This window comes from Pteropus medius, unplaced genomic scaffold (assembly GCF_902729225.1).
Source record: "Pteropus medius unplaced genomic scaffold, Ma_sr-lr_union100, whole genome shotgun sequence".
NCBI lineage: Eukaryota > Metazoa > Chordata > Mammalia > Chiroptera > Pteropodidae > Pteropus > Pteropus medius.
Genome location: NW_024355205.1, coordinates 17424395 through 17450241, shown reverse-complemented (window position 1 = coordinate 17450241; position 25847 = coordinate 17424395). Strand labels below are relative to the sequence as shown.

Here is a 25847-nt window from a genome sequence, read left to right as displayed (position 1 = left end):
CATCCTTAAGGAGAAATAAATCAACACTCATTTCCTTTGTCGTTTTCTATTGTATATTTTGTTCATGTATGTTTCCATTTGCTTTTCTGCCATTTCTCCTTGTAAAATATTAGACAGATGAATAAAATTGTTTTAAAGAGCTCGTTTCTTCTTTCAGCTGTTTGTGTCAGTCTAGCTCTCATTAATAAAGTGAAATGGACTGGTTTAAATGTTAACGTCAAATGGTGAGTACTAGGAACTATTCTCCTTGTGAAATACTGTAATACAAGGTCTGTACTAGTACCAGTGACTGATGGTGTTCTTGGAGGAATCAAGACCTCTGGAAATTGTGGGAATGATTAATGGTTACTTCATCTTGTGTTTACATGGCAGAATTTGTACTCTATTATTCCTGGCTTTTTTTTTTTTTAAATCATAGGCTGTATTTAACCAGAACCTTTCCATTTCTAAAATGATACCCTTATGATACTTACATTTATTTTCTCACAAATACATATTGCCTACTATGTGCTAGGTGCTGTACTGGGTTCTGGGCATAAAGATAGAATAAGATCACACAATCCTTGCATCCTTAGGTAAATGTGAGTCTGGAGGAGACATACAAAACACAAGTTTACAAATACTTGTTTAATTATAATGATGATAAACTGTCGAGGAAAAATGCAGGTTTCTGAGATATCAGAGACACTAGTTCTAATGTGAAAGTTAGAGAAGAGAAGTGAGTGCTAGATCATGCAAAGTCCTGTAGGCTTTCAGTGGATTTTGTGCTAAGAGCATAGAAAGTCTTCAAGTAAAGAGATTGAAAAGATATAGGCCTGCAACAAGAGACCACTGGGATAGTGAAATCATCAGACCGTAGGGGCTTGTGTTCGCATGGTGGTCTCTGAAAAAAAATGAACAGACAAGTTAGAAAGTAAAGTATGTATCAGAATGGCTTGGTCATTGATAAATTAGTAGAATCTTAGAATTAAAAATAACAAGATATTTGTTGTTATTGTTTTAATATTTTATTAAAGTGTAATTGGCATACAATATAATATCAGTTTCAGGTGTACAACATAGTGATTCGACATTTATATATCTTATAGTGTGTTCACTACACTGTATAGTAACCATTTGTTACTGTGCAAAGCTATCACAATATTATTGACTACATTCCCCTTTACCTTTTTACCTATCTACCCCATCTCCCTCCATTCTGGCAACCATCAGTTTGTTTTCTGTTTCTTTGAGTCTGTTTTATTTTGTTTGTTATTTGTTTGTTTTACATTCCACATATAAATGAAACCATATGGTATTTGTCTTTGTCTTATTTCACTTAGCATAATGACTTCGGGGTCCATTCATGTTGTTGCAAATGACATGTTGTTTCATAAAAAGGTTTAATTCTTTTTATGGCTGAGTAATAGTCCATTTTATATATATATATTATATGTATGTATGTATATGTGTGTTTATATATTATGGAATATATATACGTATCTTTTTCCATTTATCTATCAATAGACATCTAGGTTGCTTCCATATCTTGGCTATTGTAAATAATGCTGCAGTGAACATAGGAGTACGTATATCTTTTTAAATTAGTGTTTTGGTTTTCTTGGGATACATACCCAGAAGTATAATTGCTGGGTCATAGGCAGCTCTATTTTTAAGTTTTTGAGGAATCTCCCCATTGTGTTCCATAGTGGCTAAACCAATTTCCATCCTACCAACAGTGCCTAAGTATTCCTTTTAAGAAAAAGAAATTTGAGTGGAAGGAACTAATTTTGATTTTTTGACATTTTAAATCCCATATGACCATAGAGTATTCATAGGAAACCTTTACAGGTAATCCAGGGCTGGTATCCAGCCTAGAAATGTAGAACTGGGAACTATTCACTGAATTTCTCCCTATAGTTTGTATGCCTTGCTGAGTCCAAGGAAGGAGCAGATCTCTCAAACTTGCACAAAGGTGACTTACACTCACAATTTGTATATCCACAGAGCTATGTCTGCTTTTTTGCATTCATTCACACAGGCTCCATGAGGTAGCAGCAGGTCTGATCCATAAAATTAATTTAAACTGGAAATTGGATGAACTCTTGAGAAATGTGTATAACGAAAAAGAACTATGAGATCAATATAAATGAGTGAGAGGAATTAAGTAACTGGACAGTAAGATGAGAATCTAATGTGAAAGGAGAGATGAGATTAAAGCAAACACAAGGTGAAGATATCAAAGAGGGAGATTTCAATGGTATGAAATACAGCAAAAAAATGTTAAATGTGTTAGGATTGAAAAAACAATTATTGGTTTTGGCTGTTAATTAGAGAATTTAGGAAAAGTTGAGAATAGAATCCAGATTTATTTCATTTATATGTTAATTTATTTATTCATTTACTCGCTTAAAATATTTATCCAAACCCTTTCTTGGTTCCAGGCATATGCTGATATGGAAAGTTTGTTTATTGAGTGCGTGATGAAAATACTCAAAGAATATAGCCAAGAGAAAAAGACGATGATGGGCCAGAGGAAGCCCCTTTTGTGAAAATTTATTTAAGAAAAGTTAAATCTGTTTACCTTTAAAATAGAGTTAAGAAAACCAGTGTATAGGGAGTGGTTAAAATTAATAGGAATATTAGAAAGAAAGGGGAAAAGCATGGGAATAAAGACTTTAGAGACTTGGAAAGGAAGAGAAGAAAAGGCAGTTATAGGATAAGAAAGATGTTGAGATAGAGATTGTATAAATTTTATACTATAGACCCTGAATTTATTAATTAGTTTTTATGCCTCACAGATATATTTTCTATACTAGCTTAAAATGCCTTTTTAACTTCTAACATGAATTTGAGCATGAATTATCTATTAGATTAAAAGACTAGTTTAAGTTAAAATTTACTAGATTAAAGCTTGGGTGGTAGGCGTAGGACAGACATAGAAACTGAGGCATTTAGTTAAATACCTTGGGTTTTTATTTATTTGTCACATTTCTCTTAATAGTTTTATCATGAATGAAGAGCCAGTCAATGAAGACCTTACTGGGAAATAAATTCTGAAAAATCAATTTCTGTGTAAGTAAATCTTACTATGGTTTATATTTCTCATAGTTAAACTTACTGATTTGCTTTTTAATTTTCTTATGTTATTTTTTATGTGGTAAATCTGAGACAATAAAGATGTTAGTGTTTCTATACATTAGTAACAAACATTCGGAAAATGAAACTTAAAAGTAATATGCTTTATGTTAGCATCAAAAACATATACTTATGAATAAATTGAATAAAGTGTGCATAAGTTCTACACAGTAAACTAAAAAGTATTTCTAAAAGAAATTTTAAGAAACCTAAATAGATGGAGGATTATACCATTTTTATGGATGAGTCATCGAATATTTTTAAGATATAAACAATTCTGACAACCAAGTTCAGTATGCTCAGGATGATAAGTTCCTGCAACTGATCCTGAAAAAAATTTGACTAAGGGTCAAGTGTCTCTGTGGCGGAAGGAGAGGATTTAGAGTACAGTAGTTAACCCATTCCTTCCTAGGTATTTCTTCTTGGGTATCTTTCCATGACAATATTTTTTATTATTATTATATTGTAATTCTAGTCACTTTACTTTGATTCTTCATGCATTTACAACCTGAAAGGCATCTCAATTCCTAGATTAGAATTGTGTCTGTTTTCACTAATACTCCCAAGACTTGTATTCTGGTTACTGAGCTTCAGACTTATATTAAGGACTCTTGTGTCTTGCCTTCATGATTGTACCTAACTTACCAAACCTGCCCCCGTTCAGTCCGTGCTTGTTCCAGGAGATCCATGGTCAAAGTCTCCTTTCTAGGTCTGAATCACCTAACACTTATTAGACACGTGTTAGATGGAAGTCATTGCTGCTCTGACACACATGAGTTGTGGCCTACCTGCAGCCATTTCTTCTTTTTTGCTGGTAAAGCCCAGTTTTATTTGTGTTTATACCTTTCCTCCCATGTCTCAAAACTAAAATTTGAATAACCCGATTCCACTTGATAGTGGTTGGTTTAGTTGTGAGCATGCGGACCCTTTCTGGATAATGAGAGTGACACTAGGAAATGTTTTTCTACTGACATCTAAACCAAGTATAAGCTTATGTGTGATCTCATTCAACCTTCACACCACCACCAGTTAGATACTGTTAGCAGCCTCTTTTATAAATGGGGAAACTGAGGTTAAAGAAGTTAAATAATCCTACCACTCAATAAGTGTTTGTTGAAATAAATTGCACAGATAATCTCTATAGAGTAAGTAAAATCATCAAAATATAGCAGGAGGTTTGATATTGTTACATTAGAAAGCTTAAAGACTTTTTTTATGAAAAGATTTTTTTCTCAAGTTAAGTGAAGCTACACATTAAGATATATCAGATTTGTGAAATAATATCAGATAATGTCACCTCTTCTTGTTCAATTATTGAGCCCTATGCATACCAAGTTCTCTTTCAGAGCAATGGCATATTATACCCCTAACTTCTAGCATTAATAATTGAGTGCCAGCCCTCAATAAGTATAAGTTAACTGAATAAAAGAGCAAATGTAAAATATTTTGTTTTGTTTCTAAATGCAGTTGAATTCTTGAGCAATATGAAAAAGATGTACTGAAACAAATTTGATTTAATCATTAAATAAAACTGGTCTGCATTAAGAAATTATGACTGATCTTATTTAAATAGAACTATTTTCTGTTTCCTAAGAAAAACATTAATTTAGTAAACAATATTTTAGCTTATATTGTAAAAAATTTTATTTGTTTTAATTCTTCCTACAATTTTTATCTTCCCTAATTAACTTTCCCAAGGTTAGGAAGGAGAAATATTAACACTTGAGTGCCAGATATTTTGTATTTCTTAAATTTAATTATATAAATAACCAAATATGTTTTGTAAATTTTGATTTCCCCCATTTACAGTTTGAAAATTTGGGAAGCCAAGCACAAATGTGTTTAGAATATTGTTTCCTTTTTACGATTCTAGCTACATCATAAATTACAATACCGAATTGCAATTTTACATTAAATTTTTCTCATTATACTTGAAAAGACCTATCAAATTTACTAATGTCTTGATACTTGTAAAGATTTTAGAATTGAGGTTATGCTATAAATTCTCTTTTTACAATTCTTTGAACATTTGCAAAAATTGAATATTAGCATAAATATCTATTTTTATACTAGATAATAGATATTTACACTAATATTCAAAATTAGTATAAATTAACTGGTATACTATACCAGTTGATACTCTATGAATATATTACATTTAAAAATCAATGTAATAAGTTGAAATTTCTCTGCCTTTAATACTCTCTTAGCTTAGAATATTTTTTCTAACCTCATATTCATTTTCTTAAAAAAAATGACTTCTTCCTTACAGCTTTGGGAATGCCTAGTGATGAAATTCAATTGAGTGTATTTCCTTACATTTTAAAAATGACAGATATGATTTTTTCTGTTAAATTGCATGGGGTCATCAAATTGAAGTGTTTTTTTTTTTTTCTTTTCTTTTTTAATAGTCATATTGTCAGTGGGAAGACTCACAAAGCAGTTTTCAAAAGAAATTGCATTCTGGGAGTTTTCTAATGAATTTTCCAGTTGAGAAACTGCTTGTTATGTTACAGAAATGTTCTCTGTACTCATTTAAAAAAACTTGAATTATATTAAAAATTATTTAAAACAAACCAAAGTAAAAGTCTAAATGCAATGCAAATAGGGAAGATACTGCACTTTCTGTTCCAGCCAATGGCAGTCATCTTGTATGTGCACAGCCAAAAAGCTAGATCTCGCTTTGCAGTTTGCATGTTACAGAGAGATAGCCTCCTACTCACTCTGAGGGAGAAGTAGCCTTGAGAATATCAAGTGCCTAATTCCAAACTCAACCATCTTTCTACCTGTATTTCTCTTATCACATATTCTTCAGCAAATCATTATCTCTGTAAGTAACACTGAGATCCGTCATGTGTTTGGTCACCCTACCCATCTGGGGAACTGAGACATGTCTTCATGCAATTCAATGCAATACTCCCTATGCAAGTATCTGACATTAATTTAATAATAAACCAGCACTCAAGTTAATTGCTTTCTATTGAGCAGGCATATAAAAAATTGCCTAGTAGATGTGATTTCAACAGCCTGGGGAAAACCACTTTCCCAGAAAAACAGCACTGTAATTACAAAGCTGCAACTACCTGTTCTTTGATATTTGTAATGTTTGGAAAGTACGTATGGATATAGATTCAGCAGTTAGATAATTAGATACCTCTGAGAGTAATAAGCTGCTTTAATTTACACTAAGTACCAATGGCAGATATTAGATTGCTTTTGGGGAGCTGGTATTAGGAAGGGGACAGCACTGCACACCTCTCAGGAAATGGACCACATAGGAAGAAAGCAGTGCAGGAGGGAGCTTTAGGGAGGCAATGGAAATGGAAACCTTTAAGAATCATACAAAATTGTTCATATTTCCAGATTTTAAAACCTGTTGACATATTGTCATATTTGTTTCAGATTTTTTTTTTTTAATGATGGAGATTAAAGTCGAAGCCCCTTCCTTTTCCTTTTCCGGTGTGAATGCTCCTCCCACCCTCTGGAGGCAGTTCTCATGATGTTACTGTGTCTAGTCCATGTTTTTATGCTTCCTTTATATATATGTGTGTTTGTCTAAAACCGATGTGTAGTTGTTGTATTGTTTTATTTTTTAATTTACATAACTGGCTTCATATACTAATGTTTTTCTTTTTTTGCCATTTGCTTTTTTTCACTCATATTTTTGAGCTATATCCATTTTAACTGCTGCGTATATTCATTCATTTGTTTGAATGTATCATAATGTATTTATCCATTCCCCTCCCATGGACATTTAGATTATTTTCAAATCTTCATTATTAAAAGTATTGCTGCTATGAATATTCATGATCATGGCTCCTTATGCTTGATAAGAAAACCTCTCTAGGGAGTTGCTAGGTGATAGAATATGCCCATTGGACACTGTTCCAGGTATTGGGCAAGCTGCTCTTCCTTGCAGTTGTAACTTTTTTGAGGGGTGCCAACTTAAATAAATGCAAACATAAACTTTTTTTTTTTTTTTACATTAATGCTTACAACTGTGAATTTCTTTGTGGAATTACTTTTCTAATAATACAAGTTGTTTCACCTTTCAATTTCTTCAGTGTGATAAGTTTAATCAAATTTTTATCTTTTTAAAGTCAAATTGAATAGTTTTCTCTTTTGCTAGCAAATCATTCCTTAGAGGTTTATAAACTTAAAGTTATAGAGTTACATTTAATACTTTCTGATAATTATTTTCATTTTACTTTTGTCTGTGGTTACATCTAGTGTAATGGCTGATTTGCTTGGTTTGTTCCTTCTGCTTTTAAGTTTGTGATTTATATTTTTGGTTGAATCCTCCTTTTCCCTATTTTAATTGGATCGATAAAGTTACCTCCTGATCAGTTTGGAACTTCAATTTTGTTATTCTATTTTCTCAGTGATTTCTTTTCCATTTCTTGTCATAAACACATAGCTAACTCTCTATCATATGAAATCAAGATGTAACCCCTCACCAAGTCATTCTATCTCTGTAAGTGTCTCACGAACCCAGTAGGATTAGCTCTTTGTAGTACGTTTACTTCCCTCTTCTCCCCAACATCTTCCTTAGAGGAGACATTGGAATATTTCTGTTTCTTCTCTCTCCCATCTTTTTGCCTCTAGCTTGTAGGCATTATTGTGATAATTTAGTACTCTTATTTCAAAAACCTTTATTTTGTACCTATGTAAAATAATCATTATTCATTTAAGAGTAACCATTTTTATATATGTAAATATTGTAAAATATGTATAAATATTATATATATGTAAATAATATTCATTATTCAATGTTTGTTTCTCTTCATTTTCCCCTCTTTTGGAAGAACTTTCCGTGCTGATATATTTATTTTTCATTTGGTTGTAGAATTTTAAGTTGCCATTTATTTTCCACAACTACTTTGAAAATATTACTCCATTGCCTTTTAGACTCTATTGTTAGTCCTATTATTGTTTCTTAGAATATGATTTTTATTCTTTGCCAACTTTGAAGACTTTCTTTTTGGATTTGTTGTTTCACAGTTTTTAAATGTTATTTAATTTTGCTTTATTTTGCTTGAGTCTCTGTGAATTTTCATTATGAAGTATATGAATTTCATCAATTCTAGAATTTTTACTAGATATATATGTCCTGGACCTTTATTCCTCTTCTGTCTCTTAACATACTTCTTTTTTTTTCTTTTATATCTCTCTTCTGCATTCTGTGATTTTATCCTAGTTTTATCTTTAATTTTACTGAAAAATTTTAACAATGTTCAATCTTCTATTTAATCTTTTTAAAATTTTAATGTCTATGTTTTTTATTTCTAGTTGATTCTTTGTCTTTATATCTGTCTACTCTTATTTCATGAGCTTTGTACTATTCTTAATGTTCTAGTTCCTTGTTTTATGTATTTAATTATTGATTGGATACCTATATATTTTTAAGTTTTTTTTTTTTACATAAAGGTCTTGGATCTGTAACTGTATCATGCATTTTATCTGTTCACTCACTCATCATCAATTGTTTTTCTGTTATGTTTTTACTGTTTTATTGTGACCTCATTTTTAGTGAACTTTTTTTTTTTTCCTCTCCATGAGAATCCTTTGTGGTCTCTGTTGTGAATATATACTTCCTGATTGGTTGTACATTGTTTCTGTTATGTATTCCAGGTAAAGAAGTGCTCTGGGACAATTTTTATGCTAATGTTTTGGCTTAATGCTCCTTGAACCATTAGGGTAATGAAAACCTCTCTACAAACCCATCCAAAACACAAAACCAGGAGTTTGATTTTTAGAGAACACTTTTTTTTTTTCTGCTTAGCACTCCATCAGAGATGAATGAATTTCATTGTATTTTCTCTGCTATAGTGAATGGGTTTTTATATTGTCTCTTCTTTTACTGAGCAGCCCAGGCTTTATGAGAAGGTTTCAGTTTCAATTTCATGCTTTTCAAGAATCATAGTCCTTGTTGTCTGCCTCAGGTGGACATTAAAACCCAGTCCCTAGTTTATTGGACTGATTGAGAGAACTGCAGTAAGAGCTTATGTTTTTACGCCTCTGCTTCTCAATTCTGGCTTTATTTCTATCATTTGTGGATTTTAATAAATATGAGCTGAAAATGCATTAATTTTTTTTTAAATATCTTTAAAATTTTATTCTGATTCTGGATGTTTTTAGCAGGATAATTTTCCAATTATCTCAGTTTGTCATTCTATTAGAACCAGTGTCATTTTTGTTTGTTGATTTTTTGTTTATTTTTAAAAGGTGAGTTTAGTCTTTTTGCATTATGATTCATAACATATTTGGATTTACTTCTAATCTCTTTGTGATCTTTTTGTTTTGTATGATTTTTCTTTTTTTTAATGTCAGTTTATTTTTTATACTATATAAACATAATTTTTTTAAACATTTTATTTATTTTTTCCCCCTTCCCCCTCCCCTCTCCCTTCTGGTTGTGTGATTTTTCTTTGTTTCTCGTTTTCTCCTTTTTTGCCTTTTATACATTATTTTTATGCCTCTATAAACAGAAGGAGAAATTTTAGCTACCCATGGAAAATTTCCCCTAAACATTCATCATGTTCTGTTATTATTATCTGAAATCTCTTTATAGCTTAGATCTGGCTGTGGGATATTTCAAGCTTTGGGAGTTCCAGAAGTATTGGGATATAGATGAGGGGGTTCTATCCCCTTGGTCTTCAGTAGTAAAGGCAGCAGGCTGTTGGTTGCCTATTGAGGCACTTAGCAAAGCCTCTTTGTTGTGTTTCTGTGCCCTCCATACCTCAACTGCAGGAAAAACTCAGTTCTCCCACTCCCTCTTTACTAGTCTTTCTGGGGTCAGGATCACCCACCACATTCATGAGGAACTGATGGAACTTTACTTTCGGAACTAAGTGGCAAGATCTTCCCAATTTCTCTTGCCTTCTATTCTTTTTCTTTGGCCTGACACTTGGCTAACGTCCTACACTAGTTCCTTATGTCAGAGTGAGTGCAAAGTCTCACTTAGACTTGTGGATCCCAGGAGACATTTGTCTAGGAAAGACAAATAGCTTAAAGTTGAGAGTGGAGGAGAAAAGAACTCTACTTCAAAAATTTCCTTTTGAAAATGTTCTTTCTCTCCCAAATATTTTAAAAATCATCAGAACCTGATTATTCTTGTGTTAATATACACGTTGATTAAGTAGATTTAGTTAATAAATTGCTCTTATTGTAAATTGTCAAATTCATTCATAAAAATGAAGATTATAAAAGAATATGTATACTTTGAAAAGAAGCTAGAACATTATGTTTTATCTGAATTTATCTTATTTTTTTGAACTTTGTGCTTTATAAGATTGTTTGGAAATATAAAGAAACATGACAGGGTTCTTGTTCTCCAGGTGTTTACAGCCTGTTTAAAGAGATGGCATATATCTGATTTAAAAAGAAAGGAAAGAGAAGAAAGAAAAAGTATCTCATAATTGTCAGTACAAAGTTTTATATGTACTTTCTAGACAAATGCTATAGAAATACAGAGGAAGGTCAGGTAGCAGTACACTTAACTTTAGAACTTGGGATATTCTTCATATTTCATGTTGATATGACTAATCAATAGTTAAGTTTTATCCTATAAATATCTGTTTATGAAAACTATATGTTAGGCAGTAGTGATTCAACAATAAAAGCAATATTGTTTTTCCTTGCCAAAAATTCATGATTTTAGGGAACTCTAGTCAGGAAGACATCCATTTTGAGTTGATTTCTTATTCAGGCTATGTCATAGATTTAGTTCATGAGCAACAGCATACATATGGATAGTATTGGTCATGTTTAAGGATGAGAGTTAAAATGAGGGAATAGCAACAAAATAAAACCTTTGTTGTTGTAAGATGATGCTTCGACCAATCTACTGAAAACAGTGTCCCTGATGGCTGGTGCTTCCAAGGAAATCAACAAATGCAAAAACTCAGATTTGATAGTGATTCTTCATACAGATTTTGAAAGTTCCTGTGAACCTAATGATATTAAAACATAAATTTCTCCGTGGTTGATGGTACTAGGTATAGAGAAAGAATGTCCTCTCATTCATTTCTAGAGCTGATCTTGTTAGAGATTTTGTGGGAAATGTAAAATAATCTGTTTTGACTTAAAAGTTATGATTTATGTTTTACTGGCACTTAGACATTTTGTTTAGATGCAGACTCAGTCATCTTTCAACTGAATCATTTTCTAACTTATTTTAGGCAATTGAATACATTAACCTTTGTGATATCAAAATCATTAATAATAATGAAATCTTTGTACATAGTGCTCTGAGCAATATATAATTTTATTTTGGACCTAAATGACATTTTGGCTATTGATGATAAGAAAGTATAAAGACAGATATGTTTTTTCCTTTTCTTTTTTCAAAGAGATGTGAATTCTATCTTTTTATTCTGTTTAACAATTCACTCTTATTTTCCTTCAGATGTGAATAAATATGACTAGAAAGGTCATTGAACTAATATTAACCAATATGGTATTAACTCCTAGAGAAAAGTTATACAAAAAGCACATTTATTGCATTTTTCATTTTCAATCATGAAAGCATAATACTGATGCTTATAAATAGATTACTGAATCCTCAAAAATATTTTTTAGTAATTTGCGGAGCTGTTTTGAGGCCATTCAAATAAATGACTGAAAGATCCAGATATTATTTCCAGTTAAGTAAAAATCTATTTATTAATGTAGTGATTTGTCGTATTCATGGTTCATATCAAGGCATGGAATAAAATCTAGAAAACCTATGACATTTCTCAATCTCTGAATGGTTCATGGTTTTTTGCAAAGTATTATAAATACCTTCAAAATGACAAAGTATAAAAAAATCCTATTCAACTTGAAATTATTCAGTAAATTCCTGACAAAGGGGCTTTTTACTGTTTTAAATTCATAATATCTTAAGTATAATATTAATTATAATGTCTTTTCCTTTCAACATAATGGATTTTATAAGAGTTTTTTTTTTTTTATGTGAAATCCAGAACACAAGTAATCCTTTTAAATTATATCAAGAATTTAAAACATTATATTTCTATGCTTGTTTCATGGTTCATGGCTTTAAAAGAAGTAGTAACGTATTCAAAATCCCTTCTCTCAATGGTCTGTGGCTTTTCTAAGAAGCCAGCCTTACGGCTGTAATGGAACCACAGGTTCTCAGTGGCCATTGGGGCTTCATTACTCCTGCCAGGGCACAAAGCAAATGAAGGCCACGTCGGAATGTATTTACAGAATCCTATCTGCAACAGGTCAACCATGGAATATTTATCCACAGAAAGTGTTGGGAATTCAGAAAACATTTCTCTGGAACTTACTTTCAAATTCATATTTTCTCCAGTTTGCTCAATTTTAACATCCCAAAATATAATCCATACGTATTTGCTTCAGGAAGACTTATGACTGCTCTCTTCCTTGGGCCTCACTGTGTCAACCTCTGTGCCACTTGGATGTATGTCCATCACCACCGACTTGTCAGAAAACTCCTTCAGGCAAGCAACCTGTCACATTTATCTTTGTCCTTTCACTTTTTGGTCAGTGCCTGCATCATACTGAGGAAGAAACATCTCTATGGAATAAATCAATCCCAGGTTTAATTTTGAAAGAGACAACGTAACTGATGAGAAAGAGGAGTAAGATAATCTTTTGTGGAATCATTCACTGTATCAGTTTACTTAGATGTAGTAATTACTTGTCATCCATTTGTTCTTACAACTATTTTAATTTCCTTTAATAGAATACAGTTTTTTTTTTAACTTAAGTTTTCCTTAAATTGCAGAAGAATAAACAAAAGCCCCTCGAGCCTAGAGGCTTTATCTGAAGGGACTGTCATACTTACGATATTTTTGTTTTTATTTAAAAAAATGTGAAATTTCCTGTCTATTATCCATGTCTATTTTATTACAAACAGTATATATAAACATATAATCTCTCCATATTTACTTGCTTATAAACATGATTTTTTCCCTCTAAATCTTGTTAGATAATCTAGGCATATTCATTATATGTATCCTATGGATTTTTATAACCTCTGATAAATGTGGCACTAAGATATACAACAACAAGCCATTTCTTTAAACCAATGCTACTTTCAACTGTGAACGTCTTAAATGCTTTCTCACAAAACACATTTATAAACTTAGACTTTTTCTGACTTCGAATTTGTTCTGAAATGTTATAATAAAATTAAAGTGACAATAAATAAATTTAGACTTCTTGATATGTCAACCAGGATCAGGAATATTATCCCATTTGGAGTGTATGGAAAGTATTAAATATGTAACACAACAGAGAGAAAAGCAGAAGTATTCTTTCTGTTGCCATTTATTAAATGATTCCTTTGTTCTTTATTTATTACATTATCAGGCATCTAAGGAGTTTATGACATATTAGGAAAGACAGGCAAGAAGATAGTTTATCACAGTGTAAGACATAATGTCTGTGCTTTAACAGAGGTGAAAATCTTGATGTGGGAGTGCCAGGGGGAAGTGAACATAGAGATGGAGAATGGGGAAGGCCCTATGGAGGAAGATATGTACATATGCAACTAATTGGAGTGCCAGGATTTGAAGTTTGGGATAAGAAAATCACCACCAATTCGCTAGTGAAGGTCTACCAAACCAGTTTATTGTAGCAAATCAAGGATATGAAATTAGAAAGAAGTGTCTACCGTATATGTGTCCTAGTGTTATGAAAAATGGAATATTGTGGAGCTGGAGTAGCCCTAAACAAAGAAGCCCAAGATTTAGCTGTCTGAGCCCCTTTTATTTTATTTTATTTTTTTTAATTAATTAATTTTTTTTATGGTGACATTGGTTAATGAAATCCAATAAGTTTCAGCTGTATACTTTAACAATAAGGCATATATATTTACACTGTGTGTTCACCTTCCAGAGTCAGATTTCTTTCTGTCACCACATATTTGACCCCCTTTAGCCCATCTACCTCTGCTCTCTTTCCTTCCTCCTCTCCTTTGGTATGTCGAAGCCCCTTTTAAAGCAGCAGTTTTATTATAATACCATCCTTCAAACTTGTCTATTTAATCTTAAAATGTATAGGCCTTGACTGGAAGAAATCAGGAAGTAAGAGATAGTTATTGGTACAATCTGTAATGTTCCATCAAGATTTCAAAATAAGTTAACAGCTTGTTATTATCTAATAGATATTGTTCCTTTCCGATGTGGTAGATATGCCTGATCTTAACGACATGACTGCCCATCTATTCCTCATGATATTCAGGAACCACAATACCAGTCGACTGTTCTGTGCTGTTCAAGGTAGAGCTTTCGAGAAACACTTCTGGTCCTTTCTAAGAGAGAAAAGGAGACTTATAATAACCACAGATAAATAGAAGTGGAGTCAGTCAACTGGTGAAATAATAAAAAATGAATTAAATTATAATAGCACATTATGCAGAAATTTTAGAGGCTATAAAAGGTTTTCACATAAGGGTCTATGTAAATGGGCACTTTTCATTTTCATTTGACAAATAAATCATGTGATTATTTCATAGTCTTCCAGTTAGCAGGCAACATAGGCTGTACATGAACTAGATCTTGCTCTTTCACTCCTTCATTGTAATTGTTTTTGCCGAGGTGGGGTGGCTGTCAGACCTGCTCTAGTCTGGTTTGATTTAGATGCCATTTCATGTCCTTGACATTTCAAGATCCTTGGTTTTGTGGTAAAACTTTCAACTCAGGCGCAGGCCTGTGAGTTGTGCAGAAAAGGTTGGTGGTTTTGGAAAATGCTCTGTCTCAGAAACAGTAGAATGTAGACAGAGGATGGCCGTACAAAATAAAGGAGGAAAAGAAGTAGAACACAACTCAGGAATTTATCTCTTGGTAAATTGGTTTAGTAGTGAATTATAGACAATTCACATTTTAAATCTCAGTTAATGAGTAAAATAGGGCCCAAGCCCCTTTTTGCAAGACATTAAATAATAGAGTTTAATTTAATCTTTCAGCAATGTCCTACCGTAACTCTTCCTCTGAACTTCTGGAATGATATATTTTTTTTAATTTTCATATATTTGTTCACACACTCATATATAACTGCAAATCTCAAATTCTGTCCTTGACTTACTGTGATTCTTTCATACAAATATAGAAAGGAAGTATTGTAACTGTTGTACCATAATCACTGAGAAATTGTCTACTTTTATTAATTTTTCAGAGCTTGCCTTTGCAGGCTTCTCTAACCAGTGACTTCAAGGACAGCAATTTCAAGGACAGTTGCCAGCTGCTATTGAATGAATTCAGCACTGTCCCCAATTGAATGACTAAAATGTAGTCTTAAACGGTAAACATTGTGGATCTCAAGGACTTCTATCTTCTAAATCTCAGAATTTACATCTGAGATTTACATCGGAAGGAGAGGCAGTGGAAAAGAAATGTATATCTATATATTCGTAAAGTAATTTAAACACTATTAATTGTAAACCGTTAATGTTTTTTCTTCTTAGTCTTTCACCCCTTTCCCTTTGTGCCCCTTGTACCATTTCTAACCCACTATCATGGAATAATCAGTACTGTTGTCTGAATTTTGGTGTCCTCCCAAAGCTCATATGTTGAAATCCTAACCCCAGAAGGGGATGGTAGGTAGGGCCTTTGGGAGATGATCAAGTCATAAAAGGAGTCCTCACAATTGGGATTAGTTCTCTTTTAAAAGAGATCCCACGGAACCCCCTAGTCCTTTCTACCATGTGAGGTTACATAGAGAGGTCAGCAGTCTGTAACCTAGCGGAGAGCCTTTACCCAACCATGCTGGCACCCTGATCTTGGACTACCAGCTTCCAGAACTGTGAGAAATAAATTTCTGTTGTTTATAAGCCATCCAGTCTATGACATTTTGTTATAGCAGCCTAGATGAACTGATACAACCAGTAATCATTAACTCTGGAAACAATCGGGATGGGGGAAGTGATGAACAGTGCTACTCATTTGTAGTTTTCTTTTTATTAAAAACACAAATTTAAGGCATTTATAAAACTACTTGTAGGAAAAATTAAATATACCCATATAGTCACCTATTTCTGGAGTTTCAGAAGAAAAACTCTTTATCTTTTTCTTTTGTTCCTAAGTCTCTTTGGCAATTCTTTTAACCTATGGCCAGAATGCTGGCAGCCTAATCATTACCAAAGAAAATTCTCATGCTTGTCTTATTTTCAGCCCCACATGCTGCTCCTCTCCTGAATATCCCCTAAGGTGTAAATAAAAGTTGGATAATGGGACACTAGGCCTGAAAGCCTCTTTAGAAATTATTTGGAAAACCATTGTGCTGGCAAATGCATCTGTCTATATCTATTTCTAAAGCACTAAATTCAATTTTGGGGCCTCTAAATGAAAATGCTCTGTTTCTGGTACTGGCTGAGAATGTCTCTGATGAAAGCTCATTCCACAGGGACATCATATTGAATGCTGAATAACAATATCGAGATAGACACAAGATAGCATTATTTTTCCAATCCATCCTAAGTTTCTCTTAAAAATTAGGTTTCACAGGCCATGGACACAAAACTTTGGAATGATTTATGATAATTAGGACAGTGCCTTTAAAGAGTTTTTCATATAAGGATATATTTTTTGGGGAAAAAAAAAATCTACTGTTGTTCAACTGAATTTCTTTTATATTGAGGTTGGAAAAGGGAAGCATAGGTTAACCTGAAAGGGAGAACTAAATGTGACTAGACAAGTGTCATGTCTGCTGTAGAAGAACTTTAATATGTTTTAGGCTTTTTCAGAATAGATTTCCCCCTGCCCCACCCCCCCCAAAAAAGAACTTACTTTAAACTTTACAGGTCAACACAAAAGATAAATAAAAAGTAAAAGACAACATGCCCTATTTCCCTGACAAAGATTAAATATTTATTTTATCCACAAAGCATAGTTTTCCACTGAAAGAAGTGCTTTTCTACACATTTCCTAAAGGAGATATCCAAAAGAGCTTATGTCTCTTTTCTAGATATAATTGGGGAATGGATAAATAAAATTACACATCCTGGTTTTTAAGCTACTCTTCACTCAAAAATATATTTTATTTTTCTTGTAAATAGGCAATGGCTCCTTTATTTGCTTTGGTCCAAGAACTAAACCCAAGTACTTTACCCTTAATAAACATTCAAGAAATATATTTTGAATAAATAAATATACAGTTTGGAGTAACTTTTAATGATAGAATATCTTTCCATTATATGTATATGCTACAGTTTGTTAGTTTGAGATATGTATATATATCCTATTGTCAGAACTTAACACAGTTGACAGCATAAAGTATCAATGGTGCACATGATGAATGATTAAAGCATAGTCTTCTTTACTCTTATGTTTTATCCTGAGAAAGCAGGCCACCTAACGTGACTTGGTGGTTTTCTGCCTTACTCTTAGACAGGAAGCCCCATCTGTTAGAACATCAGTGTCAAGGTGAGCATGTCAAATGTCTGTGGCATGTATAAGAAGAGTCACTACCTATAAGTTATAATACTCTGGGGCTTTTGTCAAAACAAGACTCTGAGCAGCAGGCATAGCTTTCAATTTATTAGCATTTTATTGAGAGAGGAAGAGGCACACCAATAATCTAACTATGCATACATATTGATGAAAATAACATAAGATAGGCAAGCAGCCAATAAATAATTTAAGAATGGGGAGATATCTGAATAACTGAAGGTAGTTAGCAAGTAAATGCAGAAATGCTATTTCAGCAGGACTAAATTGACAGAATGGAAAAGATCTGCTCCATAAAACAGACATGGCCAAACCTGGATTTGAGATAAATATCTTCTTCGTCTTTTTTTTACAATATTCTTTTAAAGTATGAATAAAAACCCTGATAACTTTCTTTACCCTAGTGTTATGTTGTAACAAGCTTTTATTAGAGAGCTTGTTAACCATTTCCAAGGTAAAGGAAAAAGGGAACACTCATTAGTGGTCGGGGGAAAAATATATATATATATAAAACCTAAGAGAAAATGTACAGTAAGTTAAGAGTCAAGTGATTAAAGCTTAACTATAATGTACAATATTCTCTTTTGGTTACTTGAATAATTATAGAAGTAACCTGATAATTTATAATTTTGTTTTTTCAAAGTTCATATATTATGGACAATTTATCTGTTCATCCCTGTTGGTTAAAATTAGAGCAAAAGTAAGTATCCCAAAATAGCAATAGTAGTTGTTACCAGTAAGTCTTGAGTGGCTCAGGAGATGAGAAATTTTATAGTACAGACTAAATTAGCAAAGAATTATAGGGCCATGCAAAATAAATACAACAGGAAACAAAAAAAAAAAAAAAAAAAAGAAGAAGAATAAAGCCATAGGCTGCTATAGTTATGTATAGGATGCACATTTAGCATCTGCAGCCATTTAGTAAATAGCTAGAGATGAAGAAAATCTCTTAAGATGTCTATTGAAGAGACATTAAATTTTAGAAAAATTAAAAGCAAGTCATGGTTGGAGTGGAAAGGAGTAATTCACACAAATCTAGTCAATAACAATTCTTGAGATTAAAGGAAGTTAAGCTGTTACATCTATTGAGTATCAAATATGAGATATGGAAAGAAAATTTATGAGACCTAGGTTGGAATGCTAACTTGACTACTTACAGGCAGTATGATTTTTGTGGGCAACAAGAGATTTATGCATCCAAATATACTATCCATAAAATGTTTATGCTAATGCTATATTTCATTGATTCCAAGAAGCACATTTATTTACATTTTAACACCTCTGAAACAGAGATGTGTTACAGTTCATGGCAGCTCGCCATTGCAGTGAGCCAGGAAGCTTTGGTGACAAGTGGTTACTGCCTGCTTATGGAAAACTTATTTTCTGCTTTCACGATTAGACAACTACAGCCCATTAATGATTCAGTCAACATATCGCTTAAGGACCATATGAGGAAAAAACATGTTCTGGTTGTTGTCTGAAACCTTTTATTGGCTTCTTTTTGTAAGATCAAAAAAGCACCAGCATCAAAACTTGCAAAATATGTGTCAGTGGCTAGGAAGAAAATTCTTAAGACAAGAGGGCACTCATGTATGACATGCTGCATCGCCTATGATCGTGGTGGCACAGAGGATGCATTAAGTGGAAAAACAAGTACATCTATGGTGCTGAGTTGAAAAATGATTCAGAAGAGTCAAACCAGTCATGAAGAAAATTGGAAAATTACTTGAGCTGATTTATCTCACTTCTGTTTTCCTTTTAAAGTATGCACAAGAGTGAGATATGTGTTAACAAATTTGTGCCTAAATAATTCTAAAGAAACCCTCTGAATAAAAATTGTAAGTGATAAGTCATTGTTAGTTTAATTGGCAGTTTTTTGTTCCTTAGTGCTACATGGAACAGGAGTATCTTACAATCAGGGGCTATGTTTTCTTCTAGGGGTATTATGGTTTCAGGTCTTATGTTCAAGTTTTTGATCCTTTTTGAATTGATTTTTATGTTTGATATAAGATAGGCATCTAATTTCTTTCTCTTTTTTCTTTCTTTTTTTTTTTTGCCCGTTTTCCCAACACCTTTTATTGAAGAGACTGTCCTTTTCGCATTGTATATTCTTGGCTCTTTTGTCATATATTAATTAACCATATATATGTAGGCTTATGTCTGAGCTCTCAATTATGTTTCATTGACCTATGTGTCTGTTTTAATACCAATACCACATCATTATGATCACTACAGGTTCATAATAATAGCTTGAAATTTAAAAGTATAATACCTCCAGCTTTGCTTTTCTTGCTCAAGATTGCTTTGGCTATTTGGGTCTTTTGTGGCTCCATACAAACTTTAGGATTGTTTCTTCTATTTCTATGAAAAATGCTGGTGGAATTTTGATAGGGATTGCATTGAGTCCATAGTATATATTTTCTAATTTGGAGAAAATTTATCACCAAGACCTGGATATGTAATACATGTTATTATAGTGTTTGGATTAAATGGTCAAATATTTTTATTACTATATGTCTTATTAGATGGGTTTCTCTCTTGTAGCATTTGCACTGGAATAATTCACACAGGTAGAATAGGAATTTGGGCTTTTACCTATTAAAAAGTGATAATGATTGAGAAATTATGAATGTGATTTATGTCTTCAGTGCCTTGGATATAAATTCTTATCTATACATAAATAATGGGCAGTTGTAGTAGGAATGGAATTTCCCACTCCATATTTCTACTAAGGTCACAATTACATATTGCATAATTTAAATTTTTTTTCCTCTGCTTATGATATTGAAAGCAAACTTTGAAAGTCATTAGTTTAGAACGAGTTAAAATGAGAGAGCTATTGGATAAGAATTTGGATATCTGCTGCCTGTCTCTGAATAAGAAAATAGTGGACAGTTAACCATAATTGGCATTTTAGTGACTTAGGCAGTAGCTTGGTTGTAGTAAGAAACTTTCCTGGGAAGCAGATGAAAGCTCTCAGATGTTCATACAGATTCATAAAATGCTGATGGGATCTGCTCAAATTTCTATAAAAATGCTGTATAAAAAATCAAGAAGTATTTAGTTTTCCATCAAGAGGCTGTTTTTCATCTCTTGAGTCAATAATTCCTTTAAATTTCCTATGAAGCAAGGGAAAAATTTTTCCCTATAAAACTGAATAGGCAATTGTTTTGTTTACCTATGCAGTTACATAAATGTCCCTACCACACATTTTATATTTTAGGTGCCAAAATAAATTAAGTTATTATGGAACCTTTCAAGTTTGTTTTAAAGAGAATAAAATTGCACATTCTCTTAGTAATAAATTGAAAAAGTATATATTACTATTTTTATATTTTCAAACTTATTTAAAAATATGACATTAGGATGATCATATCAATGTTAATTTCCTTTTGATTGTATAATTATATTATCTATTGATTTTTTAATATTTGAATTTAAATAGTTATACAATGGTTTGCCTCATTTGTAAAGATAGCTATTTTACTCATTCATTCATCTGTTCATTTAACAATTATTTATTAAACACTTATGTACCTAAAACAATGTTAGGCACCATGGATTCAATGGAAAGTTCCAATTAGGGAGAAATAGGATAGAACAGAAAAACGTGCAAGATTGTAGAATGCATTGGTGGTAAGTACATAGAGTGGTTAAGAACTGGAACTGAAGGGCTTAATAGGGGCCAGATTATGAATGTGGCAACTAAGAATTTGTGCTTCATCTTAAGGGCAGTGGGGAACTCATAAAGATTTAATCAGGAGATCAATATGATTAGATTAGTATTTTAGAAAGATCACTTTTGGCTGCCATATAGAGAATAGTTTGCAAAGAAACTGGGAGTAGAGCAACTAGATAGAAAGCTGTTGTAATAATTCAAGCAAAGATGATGGTGTCCACAGTAGGTAGAGACAGCTTATAGACAGATCTACTCATTAGAGAATATGTGTAGGGTTAGATGGGAAGAGAATCTGAAATTCTTAGGAAAATAACATTTAAGAGAAGGGTTGAGGAAAGAGAACCCACAACAAAGACTAGAAAGAGGAGTGGGGTTAAATCCTGGAGATTGTTTTGGGGGAGACCAAAACTAAATGTTATACTGTATTACTTATGTGCCTAGAGAAATAAGTGTTTTAATGTTTTTATTAGGTGAAGATAAAGTAGTGGTTCCCTTTTTAAAACAAAGCAGAGACACGGCACCCAATAAGTTATCACTGTTATTTGGTCAGTTGTCAGTAGGTTAATAATTATTTTGAGAAAGAGAATTGGAGCAAACTTCCATGCTAAAATACTCTCTAAGAGATTTCTTGGGGTTTATATCAGTAATGAGGCTAATCAATCAGCATCATCATGCTATTTCAGGGATGCAGTAATGATAAATGTGATGACGGGGTAGCTCTAGAGCCTCTCAGCAATTAATCACCACCTTACAATTATCTTCAGACATTTATTAACATTTAGATTTGGTTTTAACAATCTATCATAGTCCTTTTAAGTAGGAGGCTTCTAAATCCCAGCAGTTGTTTTCATTAGCTGCCAAATAAAGAGAAATATGACCATGTGCTCTGTACAAGTCAGAAAAGCTAGAGAAAAACAATAACAATAACACAACTTAAAAATGACTGCTTTTCATTCAAATCTATATTTCAAATAACATTTTAAATATCATCATTATATTTTTATTAATAACATCTAATTGGTATGAACAGAATATAATTGTTACCATAAATAATTAATTAAATTCTACAACTGTCCTATGAAGTCAGTACTATCAGCATCTCCGATTGATCAATAAAGGGCCAAAGACCCCAAGTAGTTCAGTTTATACATCTGCAAGTAGAATAACTGGTATTCAAATGTAGACCTTCGAATGCTATGCTCTACTCTTTGATCATTCAACTTTTCCAGTGGTTTTAACATGTGCTTGTTTGTCTTTTGAGTCCAGTTTCCTGTCTATAAAGAAGCCTGATCTGTAACAGCTTCCAGTACCTACCACTTTGCCACAAACCAGTACCTGTGATGACACACAATAGCCTTTTGATGAATGCTAATGGTTAATGGTTTTAAGAGAATGGATCAAACATTAAATGTGGATTTTTTTTTAAATGTAGGTATTTTTAGATACTTAACATTATAGGTAGAAAAGGCCAAAAAAGACAAAATAAACTCTAAAATGCTATACCTGAATCCTTTTGAGAGTCCTGCCTTTCAACAAGGCAAAGATTAAAAGCAAAGAAAATATCAAAACTGATTTTTATTTAAAACAATTTTTTTGTGAATAAAGTACCTTAACCAATTGAATAGATTTAATTTTTTTATTTCTTGCTATTTTAAATATTCTTTTGAATGTCCAGAGACAATTTGTGTTGTTTTATACTGAGAGTATTATTTTTATACCATCAGACAGAACACTTCAAAAAGCAATAGAAGACAGACAATTCAATTTCTATGTGGCAACTTTGCTCATAAATATGGTGGGTTTTAGAATGCTGAGACTAGTAAATCACCATAGTAGAGTAGTGAGTTTGGAGTACAGAAACAATGATTTTCATAAAAGTAGTATTTGTTCATTTATTGATTAGATTATGTTTATTGAGAAATAAATGTGTACCAGATACTATTATCGTCGATGGGATACAACATTGAATAAAGCAAAGTCCCTGCCCTCAGGAAGCTTACGTTCTAGAGAAGAAGCTTAACAATAAAGAAGTCAACAAATGTATATTATAATGTTAGGTGGTAATGGGTGCCATGATGAAAAATGAAACTAGATTTGGATAAAGAGTAAAAGGGGAGTTGTTTCAGGATGGATTCAACATAATTCCCAATGGGAAATGTAAGACCATTTATAAGTCTCTTAAATATTTTATCTACACATGTGGAAGGGATATCATTTGGTTGTTGGCACTGTAGATTTGAATCTATGTAAAAATGAGATACCTTATGTGCATTCTAAGATAGCTCCTGATTTTTCGGAGACCTCATAGTTACACTTTTTTACCTAAACATAAAATAAAAAGAGATGATTCATTCTTTGTATCTTGGAAAAGCCTCAAAGAGCCCATCACAGCTGTATAAATTACGTATAGCTATGTCATTTTTATTCCTAGTAGCAGGAAAGACTTTAGCCCTTGGATTAAAATGCTAAATGCACCCTCAGGGCACAGAAGGCCTGAGACAGGAAGGATGAGTGTCCCCACATTGACTACTGAATACAGAGTTCTAAATTTAGTATGTATTTTCAACTTGGCTATATTTTATAGTACTTTATATTTGTAATCATTTAATAGCTATATTAAAGAAATCTTGGAATTAAATAAAAGCTATCAATGTTCCCTTTAAAGAGTAGAATTATTTTCTTCCAGAGTCTAGAGGCAGTGCTATCCAAAAGAAAGATAATGTGAGACTTGCATGCAATTTTAAATTTTCTAGTAAACTCATTACAGTAAAAAAAATGATAAAATTAATTTTAATAATATATTTTATATCACCCAACATATCCAAAATATTATCATTTCTGTATGAAATCAATATGAAAATAAGTCTTTGAAACCTACTCTGTATTTTACTAACAGCATATTTCAATTTGAATTAGTCACATTTCAAGTGCTCAATTTGGTGGCTAATAGCGACCAAACCAGACAGTATAAGGCTAGAAGTTCTTTATGTTTTGAAGCAACCTTCATTTTATTTTATTTTTTTCCAAACCTGTTTTGGGCCTAGAGGTCTTTTACATTTTGTTATGCATGTCCTCACAACAGATATATTCTGATTGTGGAGGAAGAACATAGAGACTTATTCTACCTGTGTCATTCCCTCCTCATCTCTTTAGGTTTTGTCTGACAGAAGCTTGTTAGGCTTGTGAATAAAGGAGCAATAACAATAATATTGATCAAAAGAATGTGCTATGCATATCTGTCATGCAGGGGTCTCAAATACATGCCATCCAAAAATTCAGTGGCACTCTAATTGTGAAAGTCAATCTGATGCATTTGTTGCAAAAGCAAGCAACATAGAGGATTCTCACTAGCTTAAATTAGAAAGTGACATCTTTTGAGTTAGACTATGTCATGGAACTAAAAAAGATAGATAATGAAGAATCCAAAAGTACATTACCCACACCTCAGTTTGAGTGCCCTCAGAACCTATCTAAGCAATTGTCATTTTCAAAGACTCACCTCTAACATTGTTTTGATCCTGGATCCCTTCCTTTTTTCTTAATTTTATAGCCCTGAAAAAGAAAAAGAATCTGATTGGCCCATCTCATGTCAGGTTCCACTGCTGGACTGTTCGTCTAAGATAAGATGTAGGGCGATGTAATAAAGACTGGAAGTCTATCTCTGTATACCAGGGACCATTCTCAGAAAAGGAAGAAACACTGTGGGCTATCAGTGTTCCACCTCAAAGAACAAGAGGGACAGGAAATGCCAACTTAGAAATAGTGTTTATGTCACTAAATTGATGTTTTAAATTTTCTGTGCTATGCCACTGAACTTTGCCTCTTCATTTGTATTCCCAACAGCACTAAAAAATGGTGGAATGTTTTTTATTAAAGCCTCTTAGCATCGACTTATTATATTTAATTTCTTCGAAGGTATTGAGCTAGTTACATTTTAGTATAATTCAAGTGGCAATTCCATTAAGAATAGATTCAAGAAGCCAATAACTGATATAAATGTAAAGAATAAATAAAAATTTCAGGATATAACAAGGGAAAAATTTGAGACTATAGAAACAATACAGATTATGAATAATTAATTATAAAAAAGAAACGAGCTATACTGGAGTACATTCTTTCTTCCTCCTTATCCTACTAATTATTTTTAGTAGCAATTATGCAACCTTACATTATCGTTATATTGTGTATTTGCTTCTTGTCTTCCTAACCCACTGGCATTTAAATTATATGACAATAGAGCCTGCTAGTTATGCCATGTCTTCTAGAACAGTATCTGGTACATAGCAGGCATTAAATAAATGTTTTTTAAATGAATTAATTAGTCAATGAAAACATTAAACTCTCTGACTACTTTTTGTTGCTAGGATAAAATAAAAATGATGTGTGGAAATATAGAGCTGAAAATGACCTTGGGAATTATTTCTGTTTTTCTACTTTCTAACTGAAATAATTTAGGCCCTTGTACATATACCCTTTACCTAGGAGACTACAGGAAAAAAAACACAAAATGTCACCTACAACCAGATTTTAAGTTTACAAATGTACTATGCTAATGTCAAGAAACCATAAGATGTCTATTCATTGCCAAGAAAATTGTGTAATTCCTACTCCTCTGGCTTCAACATCCTCGA

The 25847-nt window shown here is 32.5% G+C and overlaps 1 long non-coding RNA gene across 1 annotated transcript in view; it reads left to right on the top strand.

Annotated features, from left to right (window-relative positions):
* LOC120598728 (uncharacterized) overlaps positions 1–25847 on the top strand; it is a 75454-nt gene that overhangs the window by 1026 nt on the left and 48581 nt on the right. The window contains exon 2 of the long non-coding RNA XR_005651730.1: positions 2984–3054. This is a non-coding gene — a long non-coding RNA (uncharacterized LOC120598728). The remainder of the gene's footprint in view (positions 1–2983; positions 3055–25847) is intronic.